We start from the raw sequence: 20,804 nt of genomic DNA, 5'->3' as shown, positions 1-20,804 counted from the left end.
ACTCGACTCAGAGTTCCTACAGACTTAGACTTCCTTTTTCTTTCTTCTCTCTCTCTCTCTCTCTCTCTCTCTCTCTCTCTCTCTTTCTCTCTTTCTTTTAGACTTTCTTTTTCTTTCTCTCTCTCTCTCTCTCTCTCTCTTTTTTAGGGCATCTGGAAATTTTTTTTTTCTTCAGGGATTCTCCTCTATTTTTCCTCTGGTTTTACAGTGACCCGGGTTCACTATATATAAAGGGGAGGAAGGGTAGTGGTGTAAAAAGCCTAAAAGAAGGCCAAATCCATGTAAGGGCTTACATAGATTTGGTAAGTCCTTACAAATCCGTGTAAGGCCTTACACGGATCCCCCCTGTGTCATCCCGTTGTGTGGTGAAAAAGATACATGTCACCCCGTTATGCATTGAAAAAGTACGTGGCACCCCGTGAGGCTTTGAAATACCCTGTGGCTCCCTCTTATACCTCTAGATACTCCCCTAGACTGGGCGGCTACTCCCTAGCCTGGGTGGTAGTAGCCTTTGGTGGAAATCTTATCACGTAGGTTGGTCGACAAGATGGGGTTTTGTTTGGGGTGGTTTGGTTTAGTTTAGGTTTAGGTTTAAGTTGGGTTTAGGATTCAATTTAGGTTAGGGGTTTTGGTTTGGGTTTAGGGTTTAATTTAGGTTATGGTTTTGGTTTGGATTTAGGATTTGGTTTAGGGTTTAATTTAGGTTAAGGTTTTGGTTCGGGTTTAGGGTTTAATTTAGGTTAGGGTTTTGATTTGGGTTTAGGATTTGGTTTAGGGTTTAGGATTTGTTTTAGGGTTTAATTTAGGTTAGGGGTTTTGGTTCGGGTCTAGGATTTGGTTTAGGGTTTACTTTAGGTTAGGGGTTTTGGTTCGGGTTTAGGATTTGGTTTCGGGTTTAATTTAGGTTAGGGATTTTGGTTCAGGTTTAGGGTTTGGTCTGGTTTGGTTTAGGCTAGTTTGGTTTAGGCTGGTTTTGTTTGATTCAAGGTTTGGTATGGTTCAAGGTTTGGTTTGGTTCAGGGTTTGGTCTGGTTCAAGGTTTGGTCTGGCTTAGGGTTTGGTCTGGTTTAGGGTTTGGTCTGGTTTGGATTAGGTTTTGGCTTGGTTTGGTTTAGGGTTTGGTTTGGCTTAGGGTTCGGTCAGGTTTAGGGTTTGGTCTAGTTTAGGGTTTGGTCTGGTTTAGGGTTTAGTTTGGTTCAGGGTTTGTTCTAGTTCAGGGTTTGGTCTAGTTTAGGGTTTGGTCTGGTTCAGGGTTTGGTTTGGTTCAAGGTTTGTTCTGGTTTAGGGTTTGGTCTGGTTTAGGGTTTGTTTAGTTCAGGGTTTAGTCTGGTTCAGGGTTTGGTCTCTGGCTTAGGATTTGGTCTAGTTTAGGGTTTGGTCTGGTTTAGGGTTTAGTCTGGTTTAGGGTTTGTTTGGTCTAGTTTAGGGTTTGGTCTAGGGTTTGGATTGGTTCAGGGTTTGGTCTGGTTTAGGGTTTGGCCTAGTTTAGGATTTGGTTTGGTCTTGTTTAGGGTTTGGTTTAGGGTTTGGTCTGGTTTAGGGCTTGGTCTGGTTTAGGGTTTAGTTTAGTTCAACGTTTGGTCTGATTTGGGGTTTGGTCTGGTTTAGGGTTTGGTTTATTCTGGTTTAATTGGTTCAAAGTTCAACTAGGCATTACGGCACACCTGGGTATCCGTTTTTTTCATACAAGATATCAATGAGACCGTATTTTCGAATACTTTCCAATGATATGGGAATCGAGCAACTACTAGGCTTGATTGTCATCTTCTATTAAAAGGTATTAATGACCACTTTTGATCACCCTCTCCGCATCATTAAAAATATCGGGTTTGACCGATCACAAGTTTTGGGATAATATAGACTTGTGTCGAAAATTCAACTTCTTTTGGAAAGAGAAAATATGTCTCCTCATTACCCGTAATTCATCATTACCGAGGGGGAATAAAATTTGGTGTCTACACCATTTCACCTTGACGAAGGACATAGTGCGATTACGGAGGAAGTGGTCCTTCCTGTCAACAATCTTCTCTGGATACTCCACATAGGCAAGGTCCTTGTCCAATTCATGGGGTATGTAAGTCAAGGCGTGAGTGGGGTCGGAAATGTACTTCCTCAACATGAATACATGGAAGACATCATGTGTACCCTCCAACTCGGGTAGTAGAGCTACCCTGTAAGCCACCAGCCTGATCCTTTCTAGCACATCGTATGGTCCTATAAATCTAGGACTCAATTTTCCCTTCATGCCGAACCGCATCACCCCTTTAACTTGGGAGATCCACAAGAATACCTTGTCTCCAACCCCAAACTCCAGATGCTTTCTCCTGACATCCGTATAGTTCTTCTGTCTGGACTGAGTTGCCTTAAATTTCTCCCTAATCACATTTACCTTTTCACTAGCAGCCTGTATCAAGTTTGGACCCAAAATATGTCACTCACCAACCTCGTCCCAATAGAGTGGAGTCTAACACTTCCTGCCATACTGTGCTTCAAATGGGGACATTCTAATTGTGGTCTGATAACTGTTGTTGTAGGAGAACTCAATAAGGAAAACGTGATAATCCCAACTATAACTCATATTCAAGGCACATGCTCGAAGTAGATCCTCCAATATCTGGATAGTGTTCTCCGACTGACCATCCGTCTATGGGTGAAATGCAGTGCTAAAGTTCGGTTGTGTGCCCATAACATTCTACACATATGTGTAGAACTTGGAAGTGAATCTGGGATCTCGATTAGAAATGATGTTAACTGGTACACCATGTAACCGGATGATGTTGTCAATATACAACTTGGCTACCTTGTCCACAGAAAATGTGACCTTGATTGGGATGAATTGAGTTGCCTTGGTCAAGCGGTCCACAACTACCCAAATGGCACCCATACCCTTCTGAGTGCGGGGTAGGCCTGTGATAAAGTCCATGGTAATATTTTCCCATTTCCATCCAGAATAGGTAGTGACTGTAATAAAACATAGGGCCTTTGTCTTTCAGCCTTGACTTGCTGATATGTGAGGCATCTAGACACATGTGTGGCCACATTAGTCTTCATTCCTTTCCACCAATAGAAGCCATTGAGGTCCTTGTACATTTTAGTGTTGTTGGGGTGAATGGAGTATGGAGAGCTGTGTGCCTCTCTCAAAACTGTATCTCTCAAATCACCATCACTAGGTACGCATAACCTTCCTTTGAACTTGAGAATCTTGCCTTTAGTTACATAAAAATCCGGGTCCTTCTGGGTTCCTTCCTTGCATTTTGTTATCATCTTCTGTAACTCTGCATCAGTACCCTGAGCTGCAGTGATCCTATCCACCAGACTAGGTTGTACCACCAACGCCGATAGTGACAAGGTGACACCTTCCACTAGTAGCTCCAAATCTAGTTTCCTGGCCTCCTCTATAAGATGCTCATTGGTGGTCAATGATGCGAGAGTTAGTGATTGGGATTTCTGAATAAGTGCATCAGCTACCACATTGGCCTTCCCTGGGTAATAGTGGATAGTATAATCATAATCCTTCGTCAACTCTAACCAATGCCTCTGTCTCATGTTGAACTCCTTTTGGGAGAAGAAGTTCTTGGGGCTCTTATAGTCACTGTAGATCTCACTCTTTTCACCATACAAGTAATATCTTCAGATTTTTAGTGCAAAAATCACTACCGCCAACTCCAAATCATGGGTGGGGTAATTCTTCTCATAATCCTTCAACTGGCGGGATGCATAAGCAATGACCTTCCCGTGCTGCATCAATACACAACTCAATCCCAACTTGGAGGCATCACTATACATAACCATATCACCTGTACCGGTCAGAATAGTCAAAACTGGAGTTGATACCAACCTTTGTCTTAGCTCCTTGAACTCTTTTCACAAGTATCAGACCACTCAAATTTCACACTCTTTCATGTGAGTAGGGTTATTGGGATAGCAATGCGGGAGAAGTTCTCAATAAACCTCCTGTAGTATTCGGCCAATCCCTGAAAACTACATATGTCTACCACATTCTTGGTAGTCTGCCATTCTAGAACAACCTTCACCTTGCTTGGGTCAACCTTTATACCCTTGTCTGAAACAATGTGGCTTAGGAATGCTACCTGTGATAACCAAAACTTGCATTTTCTGAATTTGGCATAGAGTTGCTTCTCTCTCAAATGTTGTAGTACTAACCTCAAGTGAACAACATGTTCTTCTGCACTCTTGGAGTAAACCAAGATGTCATCAATGAATATGATCACAAACTTGTCTATAACATCCTAGAATACCAAGTTTATCAAATCCATAAATGTAGCTAGTGCGTTGGTTAACCCAAATGACATCACCAAGAACTCATAATGTCTATACCTTGATCTGAAGGTTGTCTTGCTGACATCACTATCCTTGATCCTGAGCTGGTGGTAGCTAGATCTAAGGTCAATCTTGAAGAATACCTTGGCACCTTGCAACAAATCAAAGAAATCATCTATCCTTGGGAAAGGATATCGGTTCTTGATGGTTAGATTATTAAGCTCTCGGTAATCGATGCACAACCTAATACTTTCGTCTTTCTTCTTGATGAATTGTACCGGTGCTCCTCATTGAGACATACTAGGTCTAATGAATCCCTTCTTCAGAAGATCTTGAAGTTACACCTGCAATTTCTTTAACTCTGTGGGGGCCATGCGGTAAGGGGCTATTGACACTGGTGCCGAGCCGGGGAGTAGATCTATTGCAAACTCTATCTCTTGGTCTGGGGGCAAACTTGTTAATTCATCCGAAAACACATCGGTAAAATCCCCCACCACATCTAGCTCGGTCAATGGCCTAACCTCTATCTCACTATCCATCATAGATGCTAAGTAGCCTTGACATCCCTTATCTAGCAATTTCTTCATCTGGAGGGCTGATATGATAACCTTCTTGGGTTTCTTGGGATTATTCCCTTGAAAGACAACTCACCCTTATCACGAGGTCTAAAAATGATCATCTTTTCGGCACATAGCACACTAGCTCTATATACGGACAACCTGTCCATCCCTAGAATCAAATCGAAGTCAATCATATCCAACTTGATCAAGTGAGCATTCAACTCATGTCCAGTGACGTCCAGCTACGGTCACTGGATAAGATTCATATACATAGTTTAGACCTACTATACTTCTTGTAGGGGTACTCACTGCCAAACACTACATCAATCCTCTGGGTGGAATCCCCGTCTTCTTTTGAAATTCCGGTGGCACAAACAAATGCAAGGCTCCTGAGTCAAATAAAACATGTGTAGGCAATAATGATATCAATAATGTACCTATCACTACACCAGGTGCAGCATCTGCATCTTAAGTGGTCATAGCGAACACCCTTCTTTGTGGTCTCTGGCCTTGTGGGGGCTGTGCTGGTCTGGAGGCTGTATGTGTTTGCTGGGGCCTAGGTGGCAAGGTGTAGGGTGCATCACCAAGCCTTTGGTTGGGGCTTGTCCTAGCTAGGTGGCCGGGCTGATGGCAATGGAAACACCTCAGACTTGACCCCACAGATTAAGATACAACACTAGAGCGGGATGACTGAGAAGTCTGGCTTGCCTCTAGCTTCCTGAACTGTACTGGAGTTGGGTTGATATAAAGCACTCTAAAGGGTTTGCTACCTCCTCTGGATTCAGTCGCTCCCATAGGCTTCTTTCCCATTCCTTGCTGGGCCGAGAAGTTATCCTTATGACGATCTTCAATAGATTTGGCCACTTGGACCACCTCGGCATATGTCTACAGTTTCAACACAACTATGGTTGACCTAATTCCCGGCCTCAACCCTTTCTCAAAATTCTTAGCTTTAGCCCTATCACCTCTGAGATGCTTAGGAGAAAAATGGAATAACTCCTCAAAACGTTGCTGATACTCGAGCATAGACTAGGATCCTTACACCAACTAGGAGAACTCACTCTCTCTCCTATCCTGAAAATTTTTCATAAAATAGTTCTCTAAGAAGGCCCCTTTGAAGTCCGCCCAAGTAGGGTTTGGGTTACTTGCCCTCAGAATGGGCTCAGTAGCACTCCACTAATCATCAGCCTCATTTTGCAGTTGGTAGCCCGTATATAAAATTTTCTACTCCTCGGTGCAACCCATTAGCCTAAACACCTTCTCCATGCCACCAATCCATCTTGATGGGTATAATGGATCCTGGCCCACTTTTGAGAAGCATGGGGGCCTAAGCCTCTGAAGCTTCTCCATCATCTTTGTTAGGTTTGTCCAACCCTCTATATGTACCTGGGCTTGTTCTGATGTTGGATCTTATATATACCCATGTATATGTTGCTAACCTTTCCCATGCACTTGCCTTTGTGCCCCACCGGATGTTTTAAGAGTGGCCAAGCCGACAGGTACCGGAATGGGTGCCAGTGGAGTAGGGGATGCGAGCGATGCATTACGAGCTTCCATTGCCCTTTGGATCTGATTATCGATCCAGGCCATGAATTGGTTCTATTTTTCCTCAACTTTTCACATCATATTATTCATGATGGAGGCAACATCATGAGCGGTAAGCATCGGCGGAGCTGGGGGTGCATTTCGGGGTCTACCCTGATTCCGTGTAGGGGAAGCGAGAGGTGATGTGCATGACTGAGATCGAGATCGGGTGTTCCAGCGTGACATGACTCCTGTGGAAGAATCTGATTAGTTCACATACATATACAAGGTTGCATGTAACTGGAACATATGCATACATAGTGGGTCCCACATGTATACATAAAGCAATTTAGGGTTAGAGTATGCACAAGTGGGGTCCACCAAATATTGGGATCCGATCCCACACATATCAAAAATAGATCCTTAATTAACGAAACAATTAATAATCAAGATTTAGAAATAAAAGAAAAATTTATTCCCAAAAATAGGTTCACTGGAAAAAAGGGTATTTCTTCACCGAAAATAGGGTCATTCCACTGCAAATATCAGTGCTATTTCTGATGGAATTGGCAGAGGCTGATTTGTGGATTTTTCACTCACCGGAAACACTCTTCGGATTTAGGCCCAGTAATTCCGGTGGGTTGTTTCTGGTGGACCAAAAATCGCTATATAAGGCTCGGGTTTGAGGTTTCTTTTGCAAAACGCTATTCTAACTTGTGGAGTAGAGGAGAAAACGACCAAGGAGGGTTGTCCAACTCATTCCCCATCTTCCTTTTGTGATTTCATGATCAATTTGTGCCGTTCACACATCCAGAGTAAGTTCTTCTTCCTCTATGACCTAGGTTTTGAGATTTTTCTTTATGAAGCTTATTTCACTTTTCTAAATTAGGTTTTGCTCTCTAACACCTTAAAAATCTTTCTGAAATCATGTCTGGTCATCGTGTTCGTACTCATTGCGCTGTTGCACAAGAGCAACAGGCCATTCCCGAAGAAGCACAGTACAACCCACTATTGTTTTGCTTTGTGGCCGAATAAGACCATTGGGAGAACTTTGAATATCGAAATGTAGACCTGGGAAAGTACGTGAGGTTGTTCTGCCTTCGCCAACACTTCGAGGCAATTGGGTGGTATTGTATCTTGAAACCCAACAAGGGGTACTACGCACGACTAGTGAGGTTGTTCTACTCCAACCTCCAATGTGTGAATCGTGGAACAAAAGAGATGAGGATCACTTGCTACGTGAAGGGGGTCGAAATCTCCTTCAACATGAGACTGTTAGCCAACAATCTGATAGTTAACAACACAAGAGAGCTCGTCTATTGCCCTCCTCAGACTCCAGCCTATAAGTTCTAGAATCCTAATGTCCTTCAAGAGATGAACAATATGTTCATGAAGGCTGCTTTTGGATGAGATTGCACCACTAACTATCAAGCTACTCCAAAAGTTGTTTGCAGGGCAGTTCAGTTGAATGTTCTTTCGTCTTACCTGTGGACACTATGATGAGGTGTTTTTATTACATGCCTACGTGATGTACTGCATGTACATAGGGGTGCAAGTTCGCCTTCCCTACCTACCGATGTGAACTATGGTAACCCATTCCAAGGGAGGGGCATGTAGAGTCGAAAACGTATGCTATGGGAGGATCTTGACTGATGTGTTCCTTCGCTATGGGGTAAACTTGGAGGGTGAGGGATACTTGGGAGATGACGTCATAGACTTCAACTAAGACTCCCTGAGGAAGATGACTCGAGACATGAGTGAGGTATCACTCAATGAGGCTGAGGAAGAGCAGCCAATCGAGGTAGAGGATCACCTAGGGGTCGATGCTAGAGTTATTAGAGAACGTGTCAATAGGGGTGCTGGTGTAGCTAGTGATGGTGCTAGTAGAGGTGCTGCTGGTGTTAGTGGAGGTGTTTATGGTATTCCACCACTTGATCTGCAGACTATAGGCTCTATTGTTGCCTCCTCTTCCCGTAGCACTAGGTGTGTGAGGCCTTATGGTCTCAATGATGTGATGGCCCACCTGGACACCACCACAGACCTGTTGAGGAGGATAGACAACCGACTCAAAGGCATGGATAGGAATTATTGTCTTATGGACAATAGGGTGGCCTCTCTTGAGGCACAGATGCAGGCGATGATCTTCCACCTCACCATTTCGGTGCCACCTCTAGGAGTACATGGTCAGAAGCAGAGCTAGGCTCAAGGCCAATGACAACATCAGCAGGAGTAGTGGCTTGTGTTACCACTGTAGCCTTAGGATTTCCCTTTATGGTTTCTTTAAAATTCTATGTTCTAGATGTTAGTTACAATTTATTTTCTGTCATTTGCTTTAGTTATTTAAATTTCCTAGATTTAGGCTAGTTAAGATTTTCAGCTTTCTATCTTTATTTTGAGAAAATTGGTGTAAGCTTATATACTCATTTCTTGATTATAATGAAACAACTTTAATACCTATGCTTGTCTCCTAGTTGTGCAATTCTATTAATTGTTGTCTTTAAAGTTTTTATTTTCAATCCTAATTTTCCCCAAGTCATGGTTTGGTTGAGAATGTGAGTTAAGGCAGAGCATCACGGTCTGATACTAAGTTGCCACACCCCACTTCTAGTAGACCCAACAAACTGTATAGGAATACCGATGGTGTGAGTAAGACGCTTACCCGTCTTACGAGCCTACTAGGATCTCTGATCACAATACGTTAACGATTCACAATCTCACATCACAAACCAACCAATAGTAACGGAATTATAAATAAATAGGGAACATCTAATGATAAAGTAATAATCCATAACCAAGGTTATCTATTTACAATCATCCATGACTTATAAATAATAAGTTCAAAAGTATACCATCCACAATTTCATATAAAAATAATAAAAATATGCCCAACACCTTATGGTGTTGTGTTTACATAGACATCATAGGCACAATCCTAGTCATGCTCCCCAGCTTTCGGCATCCACTAGTCACTCACTCCGTACACGGGTCCGAAGGAAAGAGAGTCATAAATCATCAGCACAGCTGTACCTATATCATCATCTAAAAGGGGGTGTATATGTGGAGTGAGCTTTCCAACTCGCTCAGTGCGGTGTGTGGGGTTCATGCACAACCAAGCAAAGGCAATCACATATATAATTCATGATGCATGAGTATAGAAATTAAACATATAGTCCATGATATTCGTGAGGCAATCCATTTATTTTATTATCCACCTAGCAATACAAACTAAGTTTGGTAAATGCTACTATGGCACATTAGGCTATATCCCTAGTCTCGAAACCGCCATTGACTACATAGTGATACAAACATTAGCCATGATTAGAAGCCTATCAGTCCCTGTAGGCGGCCATGGGTCACTCAACAAACCCTTGATAACCCCCTCTTGGCAGTCATGGAATTTTGTATATCCCATCAGCTATGCCAAACAAGATCCCACCTCCGACAACAATCACATTATACTGTGGGTGTGGCATTCTGAAAAGGCACATCGAACATACCACCATTGGTTTATCCAACACCTTACCCCCTGTTGGCAAGGGGATGTAGTATAGGGAGTGATACCTAACCATAAATATCTTACATGCCTTTATAATGATATAGTTAGTATGAATTACACGATACCGAGAACACATCAGTCAAAAAGTGTAATCCATCTCCAAGTACAGTCCCAGGGTACACGATACCAGTAACACCTCATCCACAAAGTGTAATCCACGACTATTTATCTAATCTAGCATGCATAATAATAGTTGAGTATGGACTACGCAACATTAGTATGTCCATCGACCACGAAGCATATCCATTTCCAAATGTAGTCCCGGAGTACACGATATCGGTAACACATCGGCCACAAAGTGTAATCCGTGACTACAACTAAATCTAATGCACATAATCAATTCATGGATGCAACAAGAATACGGCAATCACGATACTAGTACCACCTCTTCCACATCAGATTCCGTTTCATACATACAATAATCACGTGGCGATCATGGTACCGATAGCACCTCGGCCACACTGGATCCTGCCATACTTATCCATAAACATTTCATGTCATATTCATAAAAATGTATCTTACGATAGAACATCGTCAACATGTGAGCAATATAATTATACATGTAAAAATCTACACATGTGAGGAAATTCTAAATAAACAAACATTCCCAAGATTAAAGCAATCATCCCTCACCTTGATTAGGCTTGTGTGTATTAGGGTTCAAGTATGGCCACCGGTTGTTTGATTCAATTTTGGCATCGGGGTACGTGCGCATCACTATCCTAGACATAAGGGTAATTGAATGTCAATATGTGTTAGGAATATCGGAAAGGGCCCACACGGGTCACCCCGAAAGGGTACAGGCAAAGTCCTATAGTGATAGTACTGTCACTGGAAACACCCACCGGAAACAGGGACTGTCCACCAGAAATATCAGTCCTGTTTTCGGTGGACCTAATAGAGAGCACCTAAGGCACTGGTGGTCATCGAAAACACCCCCAGTGCTTCCGGTGGCTTATTTCTAGTGGTAGTGCCACAATTGCTCGTGTGATTTGGGGCATTTTGGCTTGAGTCTGATCGTCGGGATTCATTTTGTGGAGTTTATGGGGGATGCTCCTAGAATCATTATGAGCTATTAAAATTCTGATTCCACTAAGATGTTTGGAAGATACATCGATCGAACGATCGAAATCCTAGGTGGTCATTTAGTCAATCTTGTTACCGGAGCTCATCGGACTCGGTTTGAGCTCGATAATGGCACCGGGGAGGTGAAACACGTAATCCCTGAGATCAAGAGGGTTTGTGGCCTAAGATTACTCCTATATCTAGCTTGCCCTAGGTTAAAATGAAGAGAGAGAGTAGTAGAAGAGGTTACACTTACCTCCGGCAGGGATTTCGGTAACTAGGCAGGCAACCGACACCAAGGTAAGCTCCCTTCCTTCTTCTTCTTCTTCTCCTTTCCTCTCCCATGATTTGTATAAACGATAAATGAGGAAGTGAATCCTCATTTCCACTTATATGGTAAAACAGGCCTTAGGGTCTGTTTGGTTTGGTACTAGTTGGGTCCGAATGGGTTAATCCGACTTTTGGGGCACGTGGACCCAACTACTTAAGTCCGTAAGGTGTTCATGTCATGAGGAAGGTGTGAAGGAGGATTTAGAATCATCTGGGGCTATCTACGATGCGGGTGGTAGGACTCACGGGTATCAAAACCCAACCAGTAGCCTGATTGGTCACCAAAAATAGCCAGCGAAAACAGGCCCAAGCTATTTCCAATGGGTTGTTTTCGGTGGTCAAGATAGCAACCTGTCTTGACTGCTTTCTGTCCTCTAGCTAGCCTAGCATGGGTAGCTGCCCTAGGTTGTGTTTATGGTCTTCCAGCAATTTTGGTGTGCCGGGATTATAGTGTAGGGTGTCTGGTCACTTGCAGTCTGCGGTCGAAAGGTACGAATCCTCTCCAATTGGACTAGCAAGAAATGCACAAACATATGGAGTCATCTCTTCCCCTTCTGCAATGGGCAGCCGTGACCCAAAACTCGGTGGTACTTCCCACTTCCGGTTCGAGACCTATCACAATAGTTCAAATTAAACCGGGTCAGGGCACGGGTGTAACAAAAGCTTTAACTCGGTGCCACACCACCTCCACGCCTAATTACATTAATTTTTTTCAGTACACTTATCTCATCAGTGATTCAAGGATTAACCAAGCGATTCCTTCAACACTATGTCGCAGTAATGTGACATTATATGTTGTTATAATTAACAATGTACTGGTATGTAGCATTATGCTCATGAAGTAGGATGCAGTGTTTTCTACCGTTTGACAAGTACCACTATCGCACTCATCACGTTGGCCATAAATTTTTTAAAAAAAGTTTAATTACTAAATTATCAAGTGGCTGAGTGGATATGGTAGGATGATGTGTCACCCTTTGTTGATACCTGTCCGATTATGTTGTTACAACTGTTGAGACAACCGCACCCCATTAGTTTTCTGATTAAAAAAAAATTAAATTAAATTAAATTTAAGGTCACGTATTCAAATAACCGCACACCTCACATTGTATTAAGATACTAATTCATCACCTACAATCGCCATGCATTACAATCAAGACTCAGTGGGGAATACAATTATTGCAATGTTTACATAATACTACTCAAACACATATGATTGCCGTTGTTGCTTATTTTTACTCTATCACTGCCCTCCAACACCCAGTGTGCCTCTACTTGCTACATGCTTGCGGCTAGTCTCCTACTGTTGTCGCGCGTATGAGCGTCAACCTACCTCTTACCAAATTGACAATTCTCCCTCATGTGATAGGAAGGTCGTGCACAAAGCAACTACCCCTACCATCCAAAGGCCACCAAGTGTCAACTGGACCCATTTATGTTGTCCACGTCTATGGTATTATCAAATGAGTCGAGCTCTTCTATGTATATCGAATATAACGGAGGCAGGCAGAGGTGGACACAAATTGACAGAGACCCAAGTTGCAGCTAAAAGACATCAACCCACTGGTGGAAACTGAACAAATGGGAATAATTCACCTCCCCATACGTTTCACAAGTATCCTCCTAGATTATTGTGTTTATTGACATACCTTATTAGATTCTAATCCTTTGACTGCCACAAGGGTTGTAGGTACTAGGTGGGGAACCGGGCATCACACTATCGTCTGGATGAGGTTGTCTACGATATCTCCACGTGTCCTAATATGATAGACTAATGAGCGAACATGGGTAAGGTTTCTTTCGCTTTCTTCCATGCATAATTCCAATTTACATTGCACCATCGTGACACTAGGTCACACACAGTCACACAAACGAACCAGGTGAGAGGCCAAAGACTGTATCGGTATGTGTTCTTTTGCTGAAACCTGAATATAGGTAATAGTAACAAGTGCGGTTTAGACAGAGTGAGAGTGAGGGGTTTTAGCATCTTGTTGCATTCATCTCCACCGATTTGAAGATGGAGTTACAGATTTGGAGAATGCAATGGGTATGAATGGGGATGGGAAAGTTATGGGGGAAAATTATGGGAGACACGTGTAGGGTTTCAAGAATAGAGGATGAAGAAGATAGAGAACGTTTCAAGGAATTTTAGGTCTCCAACTGACTGATCATGTGTGTATATCTTTCCAACTTTACTATTTACTCTTTTATAGAGATAGAGCCAAAAGATCTGTTGAACAACAGATCTTTTTCGATTAGTGGAATCGCCCTACAATTACTCCTTCTGTAACTGAGTGACTATTACTGTGGTTCTGTGATTAGGCCAGATGGCCATCTCACCAAATCTCCCACTTGGCCATTCTGGCCGAATTCACATTTTCCGTTCCCATTTCCAAGAGCTACCTTAATAAAAATTCCATTTAGGGTCCTAATTTCCAGGAACATCTATCGTGACATTTCCATTTCCATTTCCATTTCCGTTCCCATTTCCAGGAACAATAAAAACATTGTCATGATGAGGAACATTTAGTTCCTATTCCAGACTTAGACTATTCTAAGTCCCAGTAAATTTACATGCTTAATGTAAGCTTCCGCACGAACTCCCTTTGTGAGGGGATCGGCTACCATATCGCTCGTAGGTATATAGGTTACTTTAATTTCACATTTTTCTATTATATCTCGAATATAGTTGTACTGTATTTCTACATGTTTTCCCCTTGAGCTATTTGTACCACTGTGTATCAAGCTTATTGTTGCTTGATTATCACAGAATATTTTCACTGGTCCATCTACAAGATCTAGCCCAAACTCATTTAAAAACCGTCTTATCTAGATTGCATAAGTACTTGTGATACTAAAAGCAACATACTCAGCTTCCAACAACACACCTTTGTTTCTTACTACCCCAAGAAACTGCTGCTCCATATATGAGCACATGACCAGAGGTGGACTTACAATCATCTCTGTCACCTCCAAAGTTAGCATCGGAATATCCAGTAACCTTAAGCTTTTTTGCTTGAAACACAATTTCAAGTGTTTAGTTCCTTTAATATATTTCATAATCCTTTTCACAGCTTCCCAATGGGTAGAGCCAGGATTACTTTGGCATCTACTTACCAAGCCGACTGGATAGGCCAAATTTGATCGTGTAGATAACATTGCGTACATCAAAGTACTTACTGCCTGAGCATAAGGTACATTCAACTTTTCCTGTCCTTCTTGAGGACGTTGACTTTTTGATAAAGTCTTTCCCAATACTATTGGAGTTGAAGAGGGATTACAATTTTCCATCCTGAATCTTTTCAACACCGAGTTCAAGTATTTTTCTTGACTCAAGCACAATCTACGTTGTGTTCGATCTATAATGATTTGAATTCCTAGAATATAGGATGCTTCCCCCATATCCTTCATTTCAAATCTGTTACTAAGTTCATACTTGGTTCTATTTAGCATATCCAAGTCATTTCCAGCTAACATTATGTCATCAACATATAAGGAAAGAATAGTAAAACTACTCCCACTCTTTAAAATATATACACAGTTGTCCAACTTGTTTGCCACGAATCCTAACTTAAGGACCGTTTTGTGGAATACTAGTTACCACTGGCGTGAGGACTATTTTAGTCCGTATAGAGACTTTTTAAGTCTACATACTTGTTCTTCCTATCCCACAACCTAAAAACCTTCAGGTTGTTACATATATATAGTTTCTTCCAACTCGCCATTGAGAAAGGCAGATTTCACATCCATTTGGAATAATTCTAAGTCTAAATATGCGACAAGTGCCAATATCAATCTAATAGAGGCAAATTTCGCTACTAGCAAATATGTTTCCTGGTAATCTATTCCTCCTTTTTGCTATTAATCGGGCCTTAAATTTATCAACAGACCCATCCATGTTATAGTTTTTCTCAAGTACCCATTTGTAACCTACGACATTTCTACCCTTTGGTAGGTCACAATGCTCCCATACTTGATTCTTTGTGATAGAATCAATTTCCTCCCGCATGATATTCCACCATTCATCTGATTCTCGCAATTTCATCGCTTCACTATGGGTTACAGGATCAACTACTTCTTCCACATCTGTGTCAACTGTATGAGAAGATGGCTCATATAGATAAAGGTAGTAGTCATCTAAATAAGTTGGGGGTGCTCTAGTTTTTTTACTCCCACTTACCCTAGGTTTCGGGTCATGTCTCTAATGATCATCTTGATCTTCAGGAACTTGGATTCCCTGATAAAAAATTCTTGGTTCCTCTTGAGGGTCAAAATTATAGTCATCGCCAACGACATACTGGGGTTCTACATCCTCCTATTGCGGTTCCTCTTCTAGTTTCTCTAGAAATTCCATATCACGACTCTCAATTACCCCTTTTTCAGGGTGATAGAACCTATATCCCTTCGATCCTTTAGGATATCCTATGAATTTGCATTTGATCATTCTAGAATCCAACTTGTACTTCCTATATGGCTCAGGGATTAGTACATGGGCTACTGATCCCCACTTAGATTTTCTAAGTTTGATTTCCTACCTGTCCACATTTCATAGGGAGTAGTCTCAATAGGTTTGGTAGGAATTCTGTTTAGAATATAATTTACTGTGAGAATGGCCTCTCCCCAGAATTCCTTAGAGAGAGAAGAATGTGATAACCTGCAATACACTACATTAAGTAGTGTTCTATTTCGTCTTTCAGCCACACCATTCTATTGGTGTGAAAGACATTGTCTTTTGTTTAATGATTCCATGTTCCTCACAAAAATTTGTAAACTCTTTGGAGTTATACTCTCCACCACGATCGGTTCTTAGAACCTTAATATTTCTTTCCAACTGATTTTGTACTTCAGTCCTATAGTGTCTGAAACATTCAAATGCTTCAGATTTCCTACTAAGCAAGTAAATATATCCATACTTAGATAGATCATCTGTGAATATGATAAAATAAGTTTTACCACTATGAGTACTCACATTGAGTGGTCCGCAGATGTCAGAGTGTACCACTCCAAGAAGTTCATTTGCTCTCACTCCCACTGAAAAGGGTTTCCTAGTCATTTACCAGAGAGACAATGTTTGCATCCATCATATTCTACTTTAGACAACTTAGGAATTAAACCCATTTTAATTATTTGTTGCATTTTCTTAATTCCAGGGTGTCCTAGTCTCATATGCCACATATACGAATCAACAAGATTTGCATAATCAATATAAACTAATGACCCAGATGCATTTTCATTAATAATATTAGAGGTTACATTTTTAACAGTGGAAAGTAAGAACAAGTCCTGCTCAGGGACAAATCGTCCTAAAGTAAAAGATCGACTATGATTTCTAATGGTGACCTCAGTGCCAGTGAAGCTCACTTCAAGGCCCTTCTTAACAAGAGCTGGTACAGAAATCAAATTCCGACGCATGTCGGGGGCATAAATTACATCCTTCAGATGAAATTTAGCCTTCTTGAGGTTAAGCACATCGTCTGCAACACCTCGAACTTCACTATATGAGTTGTTGCCCATGAAGATCTTATGGTCTCCAGGTGTAAGAGTCTTCATCTCTTGTTGTCCTCTTGCGGTCCTTGCAATATGACGTGTCACACCTGAGTTGATCCACCACCCCTCATACTGTTGTCCAGATAAATTGCACTCAACTCTGCCAATAAACTCTTTCCACTGAGTGTTTGGTGGTAGTGCATGTGTCCTCATAACAGTGTAGGGTTTCAGTTTTCACATCATACTTGGCCCTCACAGCTTCCATTACAGATTTGGTAGTTGTGTGTTTATTAAACACCTTCATCAGATGGTCTTCCATCTTCAAGAGGATCATGCTTCGGGCTCTTTTGTCATCTTTAGCCAAATTTTCTGCAGCTTTAATCTCTGCTAGGATAGCATCATCCCCAACCATGGGTTTTGGTTCTAGAACATGGTCCATCTTCTCGTATATCAGCACATGTGTGATTTTCATGTTTCAAGTTTCATAGTTCGACCCATTTAGTCTCTCAAGGTTTTCCAGCCATGATGAAGTTCTAAAAAAATGAATAATGAACAAGTTTAATTCTCTATTCTAATTATATGTTCTTATATATAGGTTTTCCTCCCTTTTTTTCTTATTTATTTAGTTTGTTACTATTATTATTATTATCTTAATATGAACTCAACACTTCTTTCCGTGTTAAATTCAGATTCTCTATGGCTTCAAACAAGCCAAAAGAATAAATGTTAATGCTAATGTATTTATTTACTAAGTCTATTTATTATTTTAAAACAAATGTCATATTATTTTTCCTACTTAATCTTCTATAAACCAATTAAGAACCTTTTAAGGTCTTTGTTCAGGATTAATAGGATAATATTAATAGAAATATACCTTAACAAAAAAAAGTTGACGGCAATGTACTTTAACAATGGTTAAGAACAGTAACAACAATGAACATTGAAAGATGTAATAGTGATATGTTAAACAAATAAAAAAATATATCCAAAACAGTAGTGGTGCTTATGCAATGTCTATTTATTATAATAAAACAAAAAGGCAATATGACCAAAAAAATGTCTAGCACATGCAATGTATATTTATCGTAATATTATAATAAACAGTAGCAAATGAATTATTAGAAATTGTGGTGGTATATGAATCATGGATACGTTTTGCATTCACAGATGGAGGAATAAACTATTTAATAATATAAAATAGGTTATTCTGATAAAGAATATCTCAACTTTTAACAATAACAGAACATGTATTGATATTCTTCACGTGATGGAGCATATCAAATAATAATAAAATATATGCTAATATACACAGTACCTATTTATATATTAGTGTGATTATAAAAAAGAATAATATTATGAGATGGGGAGTTGCACTTACCTTTCTTTCAGCAACTAGGAAAGTAAAAATAAAAAAAATAGCAAAGGCCTGCAAGGAGAGAGCCGTTCTTGAACGTGACCCAGCAAGCCCACTAACAGGAGAGCAACTATGCCGATGTGTGAGCGACCTTTGAGTAGGAACGTCAGCCAATCAGAGTCACCAGAAAGTTCAAGGGTTCTGGTTTCTAGTTCTTCTTTTCTAAAAATGGGGTGGGGGGGGGTTTCTTGTCCTTTGAAGTTGCCATCCAAAAGAGAGGTCGGAGGGAGCAGTTGTTCAGAATCAGGAAAGTTCCCGAGCCTCTTTAAAAGGAGATGGGGTCGATCTCTCCGACGATGTAGGTCTTCGCTTGCCGCTGCCTTAATTTGTATGATCGAATACGCTTCTATTGAAGCGATCTCAACTCGAAACCGAGAGAAAAAAAAATGAAGCCACAGTCGATCAGAGATCAATTTCTGCTACAATCGTTTACAACTATTCCCTTCTCTTTTTAAGTTTGGATCGATGAGGGTAACTGGTCTCCAATCGGCTCTGATCGCTAAGCTTTAGCTATCGGCGGTGCTTTGGATCTCGACCTCAGCTCTGATACCAATGTAAGGTTTCAGGAACAGAGGATGAAGAAGACAGAGAACGTTTCAAGGAATTTTAGGGCTCCAACTGACTGATCATGTGCGTATATCTTTCCAACTTTCAACTTTACTATTTACTCTTTTATAGAGATAGAGTCAAAACATCCGTCGAACAATGGATCTTTTCCGATTAGCGGAATCGCCCTGCAATTACTCCTTCCGTAATGGAGTGACCGTTACTGTGGTTCCGTGATGAGGCCGGATGGCCATCTCACCAACAACATGCAAATCCATACATAAAAAAAAAAAAATTGATATAAATCATAAATAGGGTATATAAAAAAGAAGATGCTAATGAAGGGGTTCCAGATCTGAAGGTATGTGGCTTCTCCACCAATATTAGTGTCATCGACGACCCCTGTATCTCGTGCCTATTTTTTTTTTTTCTTCCCCAAAACTATTTCTCTTACTATTTTAATCACTTACTTTTTTTTATTTCCTTCTTCTTTTTCTTCAGCATACCCTATTAGTGAATATTGACTCGCTAACTTTTCATTTCAGAAATCCGCTGAATGTTTGTTGAGTAGGGAGATGGGTATATCGTAGCATCTCAGTGGGCCATTCATCAAAGGTTTTTCCGATCGGAAATCTTTACTTTAATAAAATGAGTCGCTGTTTCTAGGGTTATGTTAAACTATGCGGCCTATTCTACCTCCAATTCATGATTAGACAACTATATTAGATGGTTCTTATTTGATGAAAGTACCGTCTAATTTCATCATTCGAATTGCAAGTATATTAAGCATCATGTAAACTTGAAGAATCAGGCAGTCCGGTAGGAGAAGCAGTTTGTCAGTCACACCAACATATTGATCCAGAAGGAATTACTAGTCACCCAGTCGTTGGTTATGACTCCTCAAACTGCAGGTATACGAAAATATGTCTTATGGTATGGGATTGTCCTTGCATTCTAGTGATTTGTAAGGTAGGGATTCGGATTATCGATACGTATGTCACCTCGCACTAAGATTAATATGAGATATTAACGGTCAACACTGAATCGTTTCCATCCAGATCGGATCAGGTTAATGTATGGAAACAAACTTGGTTTGTAGCTTTAGAATCAATTTTCTCTCTCTCTGCATATAATATATTCTAAACCCACAAGCCAGGGATGCATAAGAACATTCTCGTATGTAAAACTGATCCGTTAACGCTTCCATCACCCTTTATTTGTTCTAACATTAAACCTTAATAAATTTGACCCTAACCTGATTATTCTCAACGTAACATTCAAGAATTTACAGGAAAACGAGGAGGTGGAACAGTGTTGGAATTGATAGAAAGCTATAAGTGGACCCATTCGTCACATTTTTAACCGGGTTTATGTCAATTAAATGGTTTAGGGTATTTATGGCCCTCCAATAACGTCAGTATTCAATGGTTCATGGATGAGATTGGCGAAAAGGTAAGCAACCTTTACGCTACCCGCGGTTGTATACTTTACATTTGCCCTTACCAACCTTTGATTTCAACACATTAAATCTCAACTGTTAACCACGACTAACATGTAGCCGGTTTGAAAAGATAGAACCTATACCCATTTATACTTAAGTTCCTGTCATATCTGAAGATTAGCCACATATAGCTAAATGTTCTCGTTGTTTCTCACTTTGGATTCCAGGTTTTCCTCTCTTCGACATTCCAGACCGCCTTCCATTTACCTACATAATCAACGCAACATCCTCCTAAAATGGCCTTTCGAGTCGGAGATGCAGAGGAAATAAATGGCATTGATGTTGGATTCGAGGGTTCCTATTACGTAGCCAAGGTCCTTGCAGTGGAAGATCAGCATGTTCTGGTAGAATTTGAGACACTTTTAACTGATGATGATTCTGGTTTGCTGCAAGAGAAGGTACACTATAGTCAAGTTAGGCCTTCTCCTCCTGAAATCAGAATATCTGCGTTCGGTGTTGATGAGGAAGTTGATGCTTATGATAATGATGGGTGGTGGGTTGTGAAGATCACAATGGTCCAAGAACCTACGTATTATGTAC

This window comes from Macadamia integrifolia, unplaced genomic scaffold (assembly GCF_013358625.1).
Source record: "Macadamia integrifolia cultivar HAES 741 unplaced genomic scaffold, SCU_Mint_v3 scaffold1046, whole genome shotgun sequence".
Classification (NCBI taxonomy): domain Eukaryota; kingdom Viridiplantae; phylum Streptophyta; class Magnoliopsida; order Proteales; family Proteaceae; genus Macadamia; species Macadamia integrifolia.
The sequence above is the reverse complement of the archived record's forward strand: the minus strand, read 5'-3'. Positions refer to the sequence as shown.